The following is an 18284-nucleotide window of genomic DNA, read 5'->3' on the forward strand; positions in this document are numbered from 1 at the left end:
ATATGAATTGCTTGTGGCACCAAAAAGTTTATGGTAATTTGCTACAGCAACCACTAGGAAATTCATATACTCTAACTGATACAAATTCCTGGATGAGAGTTTTTAAAATTTATTTTCTAAAACTAAAATTCTGGTGGCTGTTGAGGTCTTTATACCACTGGTCTAGAGCTCAAGACCAACAAAACCAAGATTAAACACAGAGAATACCCAGTGTAGAGCTGCCATGGGCCACTGGACAACATGCAGAGGTCACATACAGCCATGTCCAGGTCCTGAGAGTGGTTTCCTTTGCCTCCACCTCGAGGCAGCAAGGCTGGGCTGATACTAGCTGCACATGCACTACTGAGTAATGGGCAGTGCTATGGAGGACAACTGCTATGCACACCATTACACTGACCACACCACTCAGAACCCACGTGGCTCTTCTTCTGACATGGCAGCACTCATTTCTCATTCTTGGCATAGATATTCTCCAACTGGTGGCTCATTCTCTTTAGGGACCCAACTACATTTCAAAGGTGGGCTCTTTCAGCTTTCATCAAGTAGGTTTCTTCTATTCTAGGTTATAGTCACTAGCGCATCATGAGTTGGTTTGTGACAAAGTTCTCCAATCAACGGCAACTCTAGTATCTTTTATCAGGATATCTGAGTAGGAGAAACTCTTACTATTCCCTGGGATAGTATACAGAATGTACACGAGGCCCATGCTGCAGCTAGTGTCTTCCTGCCATCCTGAACACAAAGCTGGATTGTAGAACAACACCATAGGCATGCCAGTCAGTAAGGCCTCTCACTGGCCATCTACACAAGTTGGGTTTTATGTTGCCTGCTTGCTGAAGGCACCGGCATGATAAATATGGAGAAAGTTCTTATGATTCATGCTTTGTAAGCTCACTTAGAAGCTCAGATGTATTAACACTTCCAGCTACCAGAGCATTACACTGCACAGTTTTGTTGAATCTTTAACTGCTGAGCCATCTCTCCAGCCCCATGCTTTACTGAATATTTATGTTATAATTTGTCTTTTGTGTACAAGGAAATGGATCATACAGAAACTAAGAACTTGCCCAACAATCACAACTGGTAAATGGCAGAACTAGGATTCAGACCCAAGTAACTAGAATCTATTCTCATGTATTTTATTACATTGGAATTGCTTACCTTCATAAAATTCAGAAAGAGCAGTTATCTTTATTAATGCTTTAAATTTATATTATGTATACTGTCTAAATGCTCTCATAAATAAATAAACTGTGAAATAAATTCAGGAATAGAATCCTCAAAATCATAAAGTTTTAGTTCTTTTCTTGACACTCTACTACTCAGATTACTCACTTTCACAGAGCCTTAATTCCTTTACCAATAAAATAAAATTACCCTGTAAAATTCCTCTTGAAGAAACTGACAGCCCAAGCTGTGGGCCAGCTGTATAGCAACAGGGCACTGGGAATGGCACAAGTGTACTTTGTTTCAGCTCTGGCTGTGTGCCCTTGGACAAGTCACCCACCTCTTTGTATCTGTGTTCACTTCTATGAAGTCTAGTTGCTGTGGCTTAATATTCTTAAAAGGTGGTACTAATCTCTTCAAGAGATAAATGAAAGCTTACAGATTCACTGGGTTAAATAAGCATAGTTTTACCACCATTTTAATGTACTATTTCAATGTTATATAGCTTGCTTTTCCTAAGGGTAAAACCTGGGGTTGAAGAGATCAAACACATTTTCAAAACCAACAGTTTCTGATGGCCATGGGTATAGGTGATCATTAACCAAGCATCAATGCACACTTAGGTGGAGAAGATGATCTGTGACAACTTGATGGTCTTTTTGATGGCTCTCCTGGCTGCTGGCAGGGAGAGGAAATGTCCTGTGTCAGGGTTCATAAGGCACAGTCATATACTCTACATGCATTTTGCAAGACTGGCAGGGGGAGAAGGCCTCAGACCCTCAAGCTATTCTCAGGTCAAAACCACAAAATGATCAAACATCTACTGCTTCCTAGAAGGACGGTCAAAGAAAGTTAAATCTATTGACTGCAAGGAGACTTTTGGAAAATTTATCATGGTCATTTTTCTAAGCATCCTCAGTGCTTCTCTGGCCCAAGATCCACACAGTAGGGACTTACTTGCCTCATTTCACTAGAACAAGGGATGACTGGGAAGGATGCTTCAAGGTTCTGAGATGACACCTGTGAAGACAACTTGGAACACTTGAGTGATAAAAAAAGAGCTGCTTTGATCTGATTACCATGACATTAGCACACGAACAGCAGCCCCTGGGGATATGGGGCTGGCTCTGAGGCTCGCAGCATGTAGTAGGCACATCATGTCTTTGCTCTGTATGAGCTTTTTCTATATTGGCTGAGGAACATGACAAAATTTAAACACCTTGATTGTTCTCATTACAATAATAATAGCCAGGATTTACTAAGAGTGTTAGACAATGTGTTAACAACTGTACCTGAATTAGCTTTAGTCTTCATGACTGGCATTCATGTATGAAAAGACAGATGTAGCAGAGACATGATGAGAAATTAGCCTAATCCTTACATCATCATCATCATTATTTAGGCAAAGTAACCCTTTGGTTTAACAAAAAGAAGTAGGTTTTTATGGATTGGTGGTCTGCTGAGGTAGCCATGGGAGTATGAGCATGAGATATAGAGCCTCCTCTCCTGACTCTGGCTGTGAACCCTATGAAACTGTCCTAATCACATTGGCCTGACAACCTGGAGCTAGGTTTCCAAGGCAGACTGCTGATAGTCAGTTGTGTAACAGTTGGATATATTGGCTAAATTTGTTTTTATATTCCTCTTTCCATGGTTTTCCACCTGGGTCAGAGCCTAATCCCTACAAGAGTACAGACAAGTTTGTAAGCAAAGGCTTCAGCCCGAGCTGGCCTCCCTTACTATCCAGGCTCCCCCTCACTGTCAGAAGCAGCTCTACAAGCCACTAACAAGAGCACTCTATACTCCAGTGTTCCAGCTGCATTCTGCCAACACTGCTTTACAGCTCTCTGGGCTCTCATCTATCATAAGAAGATAATTAGCCTGTTAGTTCTGAAATCAGTCAACCTCACAATCACTTTCTCAAAACATCTGGGTGCTTAGATGACCAATGATAACGACGATGATTGTTAAGTTGGGATGGGCTCCCAAAATGGAGTCGCCAAGGTCAGTAGAATGGTGACAGAGGTATAGGGAAGTGGATTATCCACATTCCTTAAGAAACCACCCAGTCCTTATCCTTTCCTTGCCTAACAATGCTCCTGGGTCATGGTTTCTTGCCTTCTCACCTCCTAGGTTACAGGGTCACCGTTCTGATGTCACACCCAGCTATTTTAAGTGGTTAATGTAATGATTTCCTCTAAAGGAACTTAACAAATTTAACTTAACAAATGAGTTCCTTTTCCTTCCTCACTTCCCCTAACTGAACAAGCTCTATAAAGCCCACTACCTGAAAACTCAGGCTGGCTGTGCTCCTTTCTTGTGAGTCAGCCCTGGCAGCTCGTGCTTTTCCCAAATAAAAGCTTTCATCTTTGCCTCAGAGTGGTTTGCGTGGTCTTGGTCACTCCCAAACCTTACATCTGGTACACTGACTTGGATAGGAGCTTCCAGTTGCTCATTTGGGGGCCAGACTACCTCCCCTGACCAGACCACTCAGCTGACCCTCTGAAGGCTTCAGACCATACTGTCTCTCATATCCACCGCAATTCAGCCTTGCTTTTCTTCCCTTCTTTGTCTCCTACCGCCTTCTTGGTAAATGTCCCTATTGGGTGGCCTGCTCTTGGGTTTAATCCCGCCTCATGGAAGCCATGTGACATGACAGGCTACACCCCTTGCCTGGTTTTGGGTCCAACCCCAGGTCTTCAGAAAGACACAGTCTTGACACTTTGGGTCTCATGCTCTCTGGTATACCTACGGGGCACCTTTTGGTTCATTTGCACTATCTTGGAACTCTTCCTCCCCCTCCCTCCTCTCTCCACCTCTTGAAGTCTCATCTTTCACTGCAAGCCACTTATTCCTCCGTGAGTACAGTGGCCTGCCTTGTCCACTAACAGGCTAAACAGCTGACAGTTGCGACCTGTACGGCCTTTGCTCACGTGAGAGGCGCAGGCCTTGTTCACTCTAATAGGCCAGGGTGTCATGTTGGTGTTCTGTGTAAACCTAGTTTAAGCCCTGGTTTCTTTCTTCCACCTGTGTTTTCCTCTTTCCCTGTCTCCTTAAGAACTTAAGGCCTCGATGACTCTTGGACAACATCAAACCTCCTCATCTGATCTTTCTTTGCAACTCTGCTTGGCCACAATATAAGCTGGACAATGGGTCCAAATGGCCTGAGAATAGCACTTTTGATTTCTAAATTCTCACTGATTTAGAAAATCTATGCCAACATACAGGCAGGTGGTCCAAAATACCATATATTCAGGCACTTTTCACTCTGTGTGCACAGCTCTCTTTCTTTTTCTCTGCTTTACCTGCTATTCTCACCAGGTCCTTTTAGCCAAGGTCTCAGAAATGTACTTTCATTCATCCCCACTTCCCATACTCATCCTCATCCTCTGCTTTTAAACTGGACACTGTAGATGACCTGGTCTCACAGCTTCATCTGTGTCCTGTTCTGCCTCTGTGCACGCCCCCCCCCACCATCTCCTATTTCCTCTCCTCTTTCCTCTCCTGCCCAATGTACTTGTTCTTGTAGAGATGAAATGTACCCTTTATGTGAGGTCACAGGGGCTGAAGGAATTGTTCATGTTCACGTTCCTTTTTCCATGTCTGATTTATCCCAGATTAAAAAAGTCTAAGGTCTTTTGCCACTTACTTAACATGCTATACCTCACCCAGGCCTATGATCTAACCTGACATTATCTCTGTAGTTCTTTCCTCCATTCTCACTCCTGATGAACAAGAATGAGTCTGGGTGGCTGCTCAGGCCCATGCTGATGAGGCTCAGCTGATAACATTTTCTTGGTAGGAACGCTTGCTGTCCCCAGAGAGGAACCTGACTGAAAATACCATGCTCCTACTGACTCCCTCAGATGAGTGGCCCATGATAGAATGGTTCTTTGCCTCCTGGCTGGCCTTCAAAAGACATCCCATAAGTTTGTCAGTGTTGACAAACTCTAGATACCCAGAGGCCTAATAAAAATCCAGCTGAATTTATGGGACACCTAACTGAGGTACTCACCCAATCTACTCACCTCAACCCGCTTCCCAAGAGGACAGGATAGTTCTCAACACCCATTTCTGTCCCAATCTGCCCCTGACATCACACACACACACACACCCACACACACCCACACACACACACACATACCCACACACACACACAACTTAAATGCCTAGAAAAGGGCCCTCAAACCCCTTAGGCAGATCTGCTTGATCTGACATTTAAAGTTTTTAATAACAGAGAGAACCAGTAATGGACTGAGTGACCAGAGGCAGACAGCAATTCCAGTTCCTGGCTGCAGCCCTGAATCCTCCTCCAAAGAAGGCAATGGGACCAAAATGCTCACCACCAGAACCCTGCTTCGACTCTGTCCCCACTGCAGACTTGCTGAGCACTGGAAGCTTGACTGTCCTTCTTTGCCTTGACAAGGTAGGTCAGTGTTTTCCCCTCATCCCCCAGAAAAGCCAATCGCTGATCTTCTGGGCCTGACAGCTGAAGATTGGTGGGGCCCTGGGACCTTGTCCCCCACCAACACTCTTCATATCACAGTGGAGGAGCCCAGGGTCACAGTCCAGCTGGCAGGAAGACCTGTCTCATTTGTTGTAGGGGCCAGTTGGTCAGTCCTGCCATCCTACTCTGGTAAGACATTTCCCTTACAGAGGATCCAAGTTTCCCCTGCTTGTCTCTGACATTGATTCCAAGAGTGTGGGACACTAGCCTCTCACCACATGCCTGTCCTTATCAGACTAAAGGCCCCATGTCCTTTTCCTGCTGTCCTCAATACTTAATTGTACTTAAACATTGCCAAGGACTCAAACCCATTATTTCTTGCTTGCTCCTAGCTGGCTTCCTTCACCCGACTCATTCCCCTTATAATACTCTGATTTGGGCTGTTATCAAAGCAGACAGGACTTACCGCTTAGTCCAAGACTTGTTCCTAGTCAATGCTGTTGTTATGCCCATTCATCAGATAGTCCCCAACCCCTACACTCTTCTCTCTCACATCCCTTCCTTTACTACTCATCTTTTAGTTCTTGACCTCAAAGATGCCTTCATCTCTACTTCCCTCCACCCTAATTCCTATGTTCTTTTAACCTGGGAGGACCCTGATACTCATACTGCCTCTCAACTCACCTCGACTGTCCTTTCCCAGGGTTTTAGAGACAGCCCCCATCTATTTGGGCAAGCTCTCTGCACTGACCTTTTGTCCCTGGGTCTGTTGCCGAGCATACTTTTACAATATGTAGGTAATCTTTTGCTCTGCTCACCCTCTTTCTCTCTCTTTTTACCTAAACTACATACTAACAAACTTCTTAACTTTCTCAGATATAAGGGATATTGCGTTTCTCCTCACAAAGCTCAATTTTCTTTTTAAAAAATTTTATTGATAATTTCCATAATTATAGACAATAAACCATGTTGATTCTTTCCCCTCCCCCCACTTTCTCCTTCATAAACCCACTCTCCATTATATCCCCTTCAATTTTCTTTAATCCAAGTTAGGTACTTGGGCTTTCTTCTCCTTACCCCCACCTCACCACAACTGACCCTAGACTGCAAAGAACATCTTTGCTCCCTCTCCCTGCCTATGTCTAAAAAAATAATCTCTTTTTTTGGTTTTCCTGGGTTATTTAAAATGTGGATTCCAAACTTTGCCCTCCCAGAAAAGCCCCTTTATTACAAATCTAAGGGAGACCCTCATGAACCCTTAAACCCTAAGTCAGAGACAGATGCTGCCTTTTCCTACCTGTTCTTGGAAGCTCTAGTCCTTAAATTTCCAGACCTTCAGCAGGATTTTCTTCTTTATTCCATAGAAAAAGGGGGTATGGCATTGGGAGTTCTGGGCCAAATGAAGGGTCTACCCTTTTCCCGGGTAGCTTATCTTTCTAAACAACTAAAACCCTCTGTCTGGGGGTGGCAACTGTGCAGATGTACTCTTGCTGCAGTTACTCTTCTGGCCCAACAAACAGAAATTCACTTTTGGGCAACAACTTACTGTACTCTCCCTCCCCCCCGCAGGCTTAAAGAACAAATTCTATTCTCAAAACTCACCTGTCTCAACTGACTTCTGAACTTCAGCTATTCTGACCCCAGCTCCTTCCACTTGCCTTAGCAAGAATCAGAACTAGTCCTTGGGCCCCCTCCTTCCTTAGCCCTTTTAAATTCATGTATGGATGCCTCCTCTTGTTAAACAACCTTCCCCCACTACCGAAAACTCCTCTCCATGGGTACATGCTGACCGCCTTATTCCATAACCATCTGAGGGAGCCCCAACTCTCACTGAACCCTGGAGATCAAATCTACCTTAAGCAGCCTTGCCCACAGGAATTCAAGTCACACTGGACTGGATCTCATTTGGTGACCCTAAGCATGACCACAAAGCTTCAGTGCATCCCCAATTGGATCCACCTATCACAGCTCAAGAGAGTAAAGTCACCTCCATCCTATCCTACCTTATCCAGTAATAAGTACACCTCCACCCAAATGGGCCCTCTCAAACTTAAACTCTCTCATGTTCCTACTCTTCCCCTGATCCAAGAATGTTCCTCTTGAATACACTGATGCCCCTCTGCCTCCTCTCTCTTTCCCCAAGCCCTCTATTCTCTTCTGAGTGCTTATCCTTCCCTTTCACCTGGTGTTTTGATGTAGCTATTGATAAGGATAGCAAGCTTCTTAATTCTTCATTCTGTCCTCTCAAGGGGTACACAGAGCCCATCTCCCTCACCTCTATAACAGATGTTACCAGTAACTGCCCTGAAGTCAGCTCAAAACAGGGATGGAGTGGGAGAAGTCTCTGTTTTGTTCAGGACCATGTTGTAACAGCATGCTACACTGGTTCTGCTGGAGGGTGCTCACTATTGATGTCACCTCTAGCTACCATAGAACTGCCTCCTCATCACTTGCCCTGAAGGGAGACTCATCAAACACATTATGTAGCCTCTTCCATAAGAACTCATCACCCCCTATAGTCAGTATGAAGACACCATGGAAGAGAAATTACCTTCATCCTTTATCATTAACAAAAGGCTGGAATGTTAGGTCAGAATGGACTCCTAAGTCACTAAGGTCAGCAGAATGGTGATAGAAGCATAGGGAAGTGGATTATTCACATTCCTCAAGAAACCACTCAGTCCATATCCTCTCCTTGCCTAACTACGCCCCCAGGTCATGGTTTCCTGACCCCTTATCTCCTAAGTTACACAGTGACTATTCTGGTGACACATCCAAGCTATTTTAAATGGTTAATATAATGATCTCCCCTAAAGTAACTATTCTATTTCACTTAACAAACGAGTTCTTTTTCCTTCTTCACCTTCCCCCAACTAAACAAACCCTATAAAGCCCACTACCTGAAAACTCAGGTTGGCTGTGCTTCTTTCTTGTGAGTCAGCCCTGACAGCTCATGCTTTTCCTGAATAAAGCTTTCATCTTTGCTTCAGAGTGGTTTGTGTGGTCTTGGTCACTCCCAAACCTTACAATGATGAAGAGGAGAAGAGAACCGAGAGGATAGAGGGTGACTATTGCCATGTTTGGAGGGAAACCCCTTTAATGAAGATGGGACAGGGATGGAACAATAGACCCCTTGGGAACTTGAGAATGTTATCTTTTCTTCTGTCAAAGTAACCAAACTGGAATGGCTTTATGTCTCTTCAGTATGGATAGTCAGTTGACTTATGAGGCAAGCTACAATGCTAAGTATCTGTGCTTTCACTGTCTCTTCCCAGGCATCCCTGCACAGTCTCTAGAAAGAGCGTGGCTATGGATATGGGGCATGATTCAAATCTTGGTTGCTTCTCACTTGTTTGTAAGACCTAGGTTATTTTGTTTCTGTCAGGCTTAGTCACATGACATGTAAAGTAGGAGGTCACTGGGCTTTGTTGCTTATTGTGAGGATAAAGTCAAAAGGGGTGATACCTGGGGCTGGAGAGATGGCAGAGTGGTTAATGCATTTGCCTCCAAAGCCAAAGGACCCAGGTTTGATTCCCAAGAACCCATGTAAGCCAGATGCCCAAGGGGGAACAAGCATCTGAAGTTCATTTGCAGTGGTTGGAGGCCCTCGTGCACTTATTTTCTCTTTCTACTTGCCTCCCTCTCTTAAATTAAAAAAAAACAAAGATTTTAAAAAGGGGGTGGTGGTGCAAAGTGAGTACCAGGCACAGTGAATTCCCTCAGTGACAGTTCCTACCTCCTGAGAATCAAGCTTTTTCATCTCTGAAACACAGACTTTCAAAAGAGAGAGACTGAGATTGACTGAATGGCCAATAGAAGGCTGGTGATGCATCCACTGCTGAGAGTCACCTAACTGGGAGCCAAACGCTGTGATTTATGATCCCCGCTTTGTAATCCGCGAGGTGGGTAAGTGTCTGAAAGCTTTGGGGTCTACATCTCCTGACTTCTGGGCTAGGAATAGTGAGACATGTATTGATCAAGGCTGTATACAGAAAGTTTTGTGATCTTAATAAGCCAAATAAAAATAAGGCTTTGCTCCCCACCCACGCATCTCCATGCCCCTCTTGAAAGTCCACACACACTCTCTGGAGTCCCTTCCTTTTTGCATATCTACTTGGCTGTCCTGACATGCCTATCCTAACTATATCAAGTTTCTGATGCTAGGAATCCACTTTTCTTGTCACTGCCTATGGCGATTTTCTTTTAAAAATATTTTATTTTTACTTATTCATGAAAGACACAGAGAGGGAATGCACATGCAAAGTGGCAGGTAGAGAGAAAGAGATAGGATGGGCATGCCAGGGCATCCAGCCACTGCAAATGAACTCCAGATGCATGAGCCATCTTGTGCATCTGGCTTATATGGGTTCTGGGGAATCAAACATGGGTCCTTTGGCTTTGCAGGGAAGTGCATTTAATTGCGAAGCCATCTCTCCAGCCCTGCCTATGGTATTTTCTATAACTATTGTGACAAATTACCCAAAAAAGTTAGCTATTCAAAATGAGTTTGACTGATATCTGGACTGAAATCCAGGTATAGCAGGCAGCATTTCTTTTAAGGGGATTGTAATATCTCCTTGCCTTATCTCCCTTATAGAAGCCACCAACATTCCTCTGCCTTTGACTTCCTCAAATAACTTTGAGACTCCTCCTTCTCTTATTACACCTCTCTGGCTCTTTTCTGTCCTATCCCACTTTTAAAAAATTGTTTATTTTTATTTATTTGAGAGCAACAGACAGATAGAGAAAGAGAGAGAGAGAGAGAGAGAATGGACACACCAAGGGTCTCAGCCACTGCAAATGAACTCCAGATGCATGTGCCACCTTGTGCGTCTGGCTTACGTGGGTACTGGGGAATTGAGCCTCAAATTGGGGTCCTTAGGCTTCACAAACAAGCTAAGCCATCTCTGCAGCCCTGCCTCTTCTACTTTTTTAAAAAAATATTTTATTTTTATTTATTTATTTATTTGACAGAGAAAGAGGGAATGAGACTGAGAGAATTGGAGTGCCAGGGCCTCCAGCCACTGCAAATGAACTCCAGACTTATGTGCTCCTTGTACATCTGGTTAATGTGGGTCCTGGGGAATTGAACCTGGGTCCTTTGGATTTGTAGGCAAATGCCTTAACCACTAAGCCATCCCTCCAGCCCCTCTTCCACTGTTAACAATCCTTGTGATTAATCTGAGTCCACTTCAATAATCTAGATTTCCCAATTTTAAGGCCAGATGATTAGCAACCTTAGTTCCATGTGCAACTAGGTTTCCCTTTGTTATTCGACATACTAGATATTGGACACTATGGGTATCCTTAGAGGTATCATACTATCTATGACTCTATCCTTATTGATCAAGCCATCATACACAGAACACTGCTGATGTCCTACGATGTCTCCATGGGTCCAATACCTCTAGCTAAAGACAAAAGCAGTAAAATGTTCTTAATCTTAGGAACTAAATCCTTAATGGACGATCAATTTGCTAAAATATATTCCCTTGGTAGAAATATAGTACCTGATATATGAAAGATAATCAATTAGATATTTTAATATCTCAGATCATTTAGAATTGAGTGTAATACACCAGAGTTTAAACACTTTGGATATACTAATTTAATACCTACATCAACCCATTGTGCAATGAAGTAATTATTTAAACCATGCAAATTTTACAGGAGACTGAGACACAGACAAGCTGCCACAAATTAATGTCATAGATATGTAGAAGAGCATGAATTTAAGCACAGGCAGCATAAATCTAGAGCTCTGTGCTCCTAACTTCTTATTTCTGAGCAAATTAATTAAAGGTCCTTGAGAACCTCTAGCCATTGCCCACAGGGACATGATGCTATTATATAAACAGAATTGTAGGAAGTGGACTTGGGTTAGAAAGAACTTGAATTGTGATATTACCACTGTGTGGTTTTGGTAAATTACTTAATCTGCTATTACTTCAGTTTTTAAAATTGTAATACATGAATAAAATTTATATTGCATATTGCTCATATGAAGATCAAATTATGAAGTTTAAGACAATGTACAGGATGAAGTGAGTACCATGGACAAATCAACCCTTCCTCTGCAATTCTAAGATCTGCTATTGCATCAGACAATGGTTCAGAAAATAAGCATTACTCTAAGACTGGATTCAGTTTCATCAGTGGATCTTTCAAGTGTTCTAATCACCTTTCCCTTTCCCTTTCTTTTTCCTTTCTTTCTTTCCCTTTCCCTTTCCCTTTCTTTTTCCTTTCTTTCTTTCCCTTTCCCTTTCCCTTTCTTTTTCCTTTCTTTCTTTCTCTTTTCCTTTCCTTCCCTTCCCTTCCCTTCCCTTCCCTTCCCTTCCCTTCCCTTCCCTTCCCTTCCCTTCCCTTCCCTTCCCTTCCCTTCCCTTCCCTTCCCTTCCCTTCTTCCCTTCCCCTTCCCTTTCCCCTATTCCACCCCACCCCACCCCATCCTAACCCTCTTACAATTCAGCCAATCTACCTTGTTGCCACTCCTAGAACCTGATCTCATGTTGAGTAATATTTTTCAACAAAAATGCCTTTCCTTTCTTAATTTATCCACCTATTTCCAGTCTTAACATACGCTTTTCCAATGCCTCTTCTGGCAACTTGTTGCATTGTGTTTGCACTTTCCTTTTTCTTTTTATTTATTTATTTGGAGAGAAAAGGAGAGAAAGAGGAAGATAGAGAGAGAATGAGTGGGCCAGGGCCTTTAGCCACTGCAAACAAACTTGAGACACATGCATCCCCTTGTGTATCTGCTTTATCTGGGTACTGGGGAATTAAACTTGGGTCCTTAGGCTTTGCAGGCAAATGCTCTAACTGCTAATCCATCTTTCCAGCCTGGTTTTCTTATAATACATTCAACTTCATTATTACACTAAGTTATGTATCCATATCCATTTATTCCTTTATCTATAAGGTTCCCCTTTTTCTTCATGATTGATGATCCTCAAGTGACTAATATGCAATTTTAGGTAAAAAAAGAATAGGCCAATGAGATGACTGTATAAAGAAGACGTATATTAACACCTGTGGTGGTTTGATTCAGGTATCCCCCATAAACTTATATGTTCAGAATGCTAGGTTTCCCAACTGTTGGAAGTTTGGGAATTGGATCCTCCTGGAGGTGATGTGTTCTTGGGGGTGGGCTTATGGGTATTATAGCCAGATTTCCCCATGCCAGTGTTTGGCACACTCCACTGTTGCTATTGTGCACTTGATGTTTGTAAAGAGGTGATGTGTACTGTCTGCTCATGTCATCATTTCCCCCTGCCATCATGGAACTTCCCCTTGAGTCTGTAAGCCAAAATAAACCCTTTTCTCCCACCAGCTACTCTTGGTTGGGTGTGTTCTGCCAGCAATGTTAAGCTGAGTGCAACAGTAAAATTGATACCAAAAAGTACTGCTATTGTTGCTAGAAATCTGACTGTGTGGCTTTGGTCATTTAGAACTGATTTGAGGACTGAATGTGGAAGGACTTGAAATTTTGGCCTAAGAGACTCCTTGCAGTGCTGTTAAGTACAGCTTGATAGACTTTTCTGGCCAGAACTGAAAGATCTGAATACAGTAAGAACTATGGACTGTGAGATTTGGCTTATGAGGGTGAGAAACAACTTTGCCAGGACTGGGCCAGAAGCAGTTTGTGTGAGAGGCTTGCTGTTATGCCTGTGTTCGGAGAACTTGTGCAGGGTTGCATTGTGTAGAAATAGACTGGTATGAGCAGAGAGATCTGGCACAGGAAGAAATTAAGTGTTTGTGTCAAAAACTGCTGCCTGTTCAGCTGCAATTGTTTGAGAGATTACAACCATTGAAATTGGGCCAGCTGATTTGCAGTGGGACAACAGCAATAATGAAGACTATTTTTAAGGGGTCTAAATGCTGAAGGAATGTTTTGTTCTATAATGTCTGCTTTATTTCCTCTTGGATTAACATGTTGGTAGCTCACCTGGTAGTATGGAATATAACAACTGCAGAAAAGACAGGGTCATTGTGGTGGTTTAATTCAGGTGTCCCCCATAAACTTAGGTGTTCTGGAGGCTCGGTTTCCCAGCTGATGACAATTGGAAATTAAAGTCTCCTAGAGGCAGAGTATTGTTGAGGGTGGGGCAGGCTTATGGGTGTTATAGCTAGTTTCACCATGACAATGTTCAACACACTCTCCTGTTCCTGTTGTTTACCTTATGTGGGCCAGGGGTAATGTCCACCCTCTGCTCATGCCATCATTTTCCCTGCCACAATAAACCTATTTTTTCCCCACATGCTGCTCTTGGTTAGATGATTTCTACCAGCATTGGGAACCTGACTGCAACAGTCATTGAAATTGCAACATGTTTTTCTATTTCTGGAAATGGCCATGAGCAGTGTGAAGCAGTTTCTGTTGGATCTCCTGAGTAAAGACCAATGAAACTATGAGGACTGAATAGTGGGTTGCAGTGGAGACCCAGTGGAGATGCCATGACTAGGGGATATATACCAAGGAGAGATGCTGGCACTGGATGAAGTTTCCTGGGACTATGAGCAGCCCAGGTGTGGGGTGGAATTAGAACTCCAGAAGCTTTTCACGGGTTAGAATTATCAGACTTATAGACTTGTCACTGACTAGTGTTGTTAGACTTGGAGGTACAGAGTTTGATCTTTGCCCTGGTTATTTTAAATGATATATTGGTTGAATATTTCTTTGCTGTACCCAATGCCATCTTTTGTAGTGTGAATGTTTAATCTGTTCATTTTTTTTGGCATTATGGCTCAGTTAAAAGACTTTGGACTATGTGGAGGTTTGAAAATCTTTGGGATTGATTAAATACTATGGGAACTTTTAAAGTTTGACTGAATGCCTTGTGTTTTATATCATGTATGATCATCAATTTATGGAGGCCTAGGGTAGAAAGAGGTGGTTTGATTCAGGTATCCCCCATAAACTTATCAGTTCAGAATGCTAGGTCCCCAGCTGGTGGCAATTTGGGAATTGGATCCTCCTGGAGGTGATGTATTGTTGGGGGCTGGCTTATGGGTATTATAGCTAGCTTCCCCTTGCTAGTGTTTGGCATACTTTCCCAGTGCTATTGTCCATCTGATGTTGGCCAGGAGGTGATGTCCACCCTCTCTGCTCATGCCATCATTCTTCCCATGCCATGATAGGGCTTCCCCTTGAGTCTGAAAGCCAAAATTAATCCTTTCCTCCTATCAGGTGCTCTTGGTAAGGTGTTTTCTGCTAGCAGTGTGAACCTGTCTACAACAATACCTATATGGAAAACAAGTACATTAAAAAAGTTCACATAGAGAAAAATCCATGTATGCACTATTTGAAATTACATGATATACTAGGGGCAAGAGGAAAGAGGATGAGGATGAACGAAAGACTTCACAGAGGGTGTGTGTGTTGCAGAAACATTATTTGTGGAGAATTTAGAGCAGTTCAGTGGTGTATCCTGAGGTACTCACCTGTGGTAGTTTAAATGTGAAGTGTAAATGCATGGCCCTATAGACTTAGGTGTTTTGTTAAAAGTGAGTTTGCAACTTCAGCTCCTAGCAAGCAGAATCCTGCAAGAGGGGGTATGTCACTGGGAGTGGATTTGCGACTAGCTCAAAGGTGTGTTTAGGGGCGGTGGATCTTATTCCAGCCCAAAGGTGTGGGAAGAGCAGTTTGAGCTATGGTAGCCTACTGCTTGCTTGCTAATAGTCTTTTTTTTTTTTTTTTTTTTTTCCTTTCTGTGCTTGGATGTGTGAAAGTAGCTTCTTCCACCAGTGATGGAACTTCCCCTGGATTTGTAAGCTGAAATAAATCCCTTCCTCCCGTAAACTGTGTCTGGTTTGATGTTCCTCTCAGTCACTGGGAGTGGATTTGCGACTAGCTCAAAGGTGTGTTTAGGGGTGGTGGATCTTATTCCAGCCCAAAGGTGTGGGAAGAGCAGTTTGAGCTATGGTAGCCTACTGCTTGCTTGCTAATAGTCTTTTTTTTTTTTTTTTTTTCCTTTCTGTGCTTGGATGTGTGAAAGTAGCTTCTTCCACCAGTGATGGAACTTCCCCTGGATTTGTAAGCTGAAATAAATCCCTTCCTCCCATAAACTGTGTCTGGTTTGATGTTCCTCTCAGCAGCCTGAAGTTGAGCACACCACCACCACCACCACCACCAGTGATATAACTGTGTGCACTTTTACCAGACACCTAGGACTTATTTTGTTAGTACATGACATTTTCTCTTCTTCAGTACCAAACAGCCTATAACATCCATCTGGAGGGAATTTTCCCCTAGGGCTCTTAGGCTGTTTCAGTGATAGGACATAACTTTCATAAGCAGTACTTTTGGAGCTTGATGGGTTAATGATTACCTCTGGGAACAATTTTGGTTTGCCTTTGTCAGAAAGGTGGCTGAGGAGAGCATGTGCCACCTCATCTTTGTGAGAGGCAATGTTTGTGGCAACCAGCACAGGGCTAAAGACAGAAGAGTACATCTGATCTTCAGACAGACTCACACATTCACGTACACTTAGTTCTTAATCAGTACTGTCCACACATATCAGCCCTGAGTGATAGGATTCATGTCTCTGGAATATTCTTTAGGGAACTCACATACCAACAACTACTGACACATGGCCAGTTCCATCATTCCTTTTGTTTCCAGGATCTTGGGACAGAACACTTAGGACACAAAGTTTGAATCTTTCATAACTTGTGGGAGGGAAGCAGCATGGTGAAGGCACACAACCTCATATGAGGGTTGCCTCTCAGGTATGCATAGTCTACCAAAAAAGACATAACATTGTCTGTCTGCTTGAGACCTCAGATGCAGTATAGAAGGAAGAAAGCTCTGGTGTCTGAACCCATCTCTGAGAGCTAGAGAGACTTCACAGACGCAATTCATCTGATGATGAACAATTCATCTGACCAACTCCATTAACCTAATGCAACATGGTCACTTTGTGGCTCCCCAGTTGCACCATACTGTCAGAAAGATCAGAAAGATACATTCACCTTCCAAACATCCTCTCAGCAGGTATTACAGGAGGCATAGGGATCAGCACAGGCTATTTGCCATTTTGCTTTGGCAGTAACTACAAGGGAGTGTAAATTCAAGTTTTGTGGTTGTGGCATCCTGTTGACCATGCTGTCATCAAAGACTTGCCCTTTCTATGGTTGCGGAACCAATCAAGGATTGCCAGCTCTAGGTCCACCAGCTATGCTCCTAGAGCTTTCAAAGCTTCTGTTGATAAATGTGGATGATTTTCTTCCCTTTGAGATATCCTGACAGAGATGAAAGGTTAGTATAAAAGGCAGTAAGATGTATGAACTCCCCAAAGTGGTGTTTCCAGACAAACCTATCACATCTTTGACAGTCTATTGCCCTAGTGATATGGAACCTAGGAAATTCTTTCTTCTTTAGACAAATGACAAATTTGCTGAATGTGTAGCAAGGAGCAGATTGATTATATATGACATCATATAACTTTCCTCTTGAAATGTGAAATCATTTAAAGATAGTCAAGAAATTCAGGGACCTTCAACATGAGTCAAAATGGTTGATGTTATCTTCAAGTGTAAAAACAGAGATGTAGCACTGGACAAGGCTTGGTATTGTTGAAAAATAGGCAAAAGACATAGGATACTGTATTATTAATATTATATTAAAAGAGCCCTCATACATACCCTATTTTACTATTATTCAATTTCTTCAGTGGAGCAGTTTTCTATGCTAAGGAACCATAAACAAAAGTGACAGAAAATGTCAATGCTTAAAAGCTAAAGGCTATCTAAACAGTGTCAGCAAAACTAAACTAATAGTTTTTCATCTTGTCTCATGTAACAGGAGTAGTTAAGCATCTCAAACATTGAATCTATTATAGTAATATGCTGCTGTATGTGATCATATGAATGTAAATGTCCCATAGACTCAGATATATTTTTTATTTTTTTTGTTTATTTTTATTTATTTGACAGTGACAGACAGAGAAAGAGGGAGAAGGAGAGGGAGAGAGGGAGAGGGAGGGAGAGGGAGGAAGAGGGAGGGAGGGCGGTTGGGAGAGGGAGGAGGAGGGAGAGAGAGAGAGAGAGAGAGAGAGAGAGAGAGAGAGAGAGAATGGGCATGCCAGGGCTTCTAGCCACTGCAAACAAACTCCAGATGCATGTGCCCCGTTGTGCATGTGGCTAATGTGGGTCCTGGGGAATCAAGCTTCAAACCAGGGTCCTTAGGCTTCACAGGCAAGTAATTAACCTCTAAGCCATCTCTCCAGCTTGTGACTCAGGTATTTTTTTGATTAAGCTTCCTTCTTACTTCATAGCTAGTGGTCTTTGGGAAGGAGAACCTTGCTGTAGGAGATGCATTTCTGGGGGACAGACTGTGGGGATTAAGAAGTCTAGCCCTACTATGTGTTCAGAGCCAGCTCATGCTTGCTGCTCTCTCTTTGTGTTATAGATGTATGATGAAGTAAGCCTGATTTCTCTACCATGAAGCTTCCCATCAAAACTCTAAGCCTAAACAAACCCTTTCCTCCATAAGCAGCTTCTGATCAGGCATTCTGCCCTAGCATGGAGAAGGTAACTGCCTCAAACCTATAGCACAAACCCCAAAGCACAAAAGTGAAAAGTGGCAAAAAGAATCTTGCTTGAGTTGCTGAAGGTTCAATGTGACACCATATTTATCATGTCATATCAGTTATACCAACAGGTTGACCCC

At 42.9% G+C, this 18284-nt stretch overlaps 1 protein-coding gene across 10 annotated transcripts in view; it reads right to left on the reverse strand.

Annotated features, from left to right (window-relative positions):
* The window catches only part of Ryr3 (ryanodine receptor 3), a 598743-nt gene that overhangs the window by 226292 nt on the left and 354167 nt on the right, over nucleotides 1-18284 (reverse strand). The gene's annotated exons all lie outside the window — the stretch shown is intronic.

This window comes from Jaculus jaculus, chromosome 8 (assembly GCF_020740685.1).
Source record: "Jaculus jaculus isolate mJacJac1 chromosome 8, mJacJac1.mat.Y.cur, whole genome shotgun sequence".
Lineage (NCBI taxonomy): Eukaryota > Metazoa > Chordata > Mammalia > Rodentia > Dipodidae > Jaculus > Jaculus jaculus.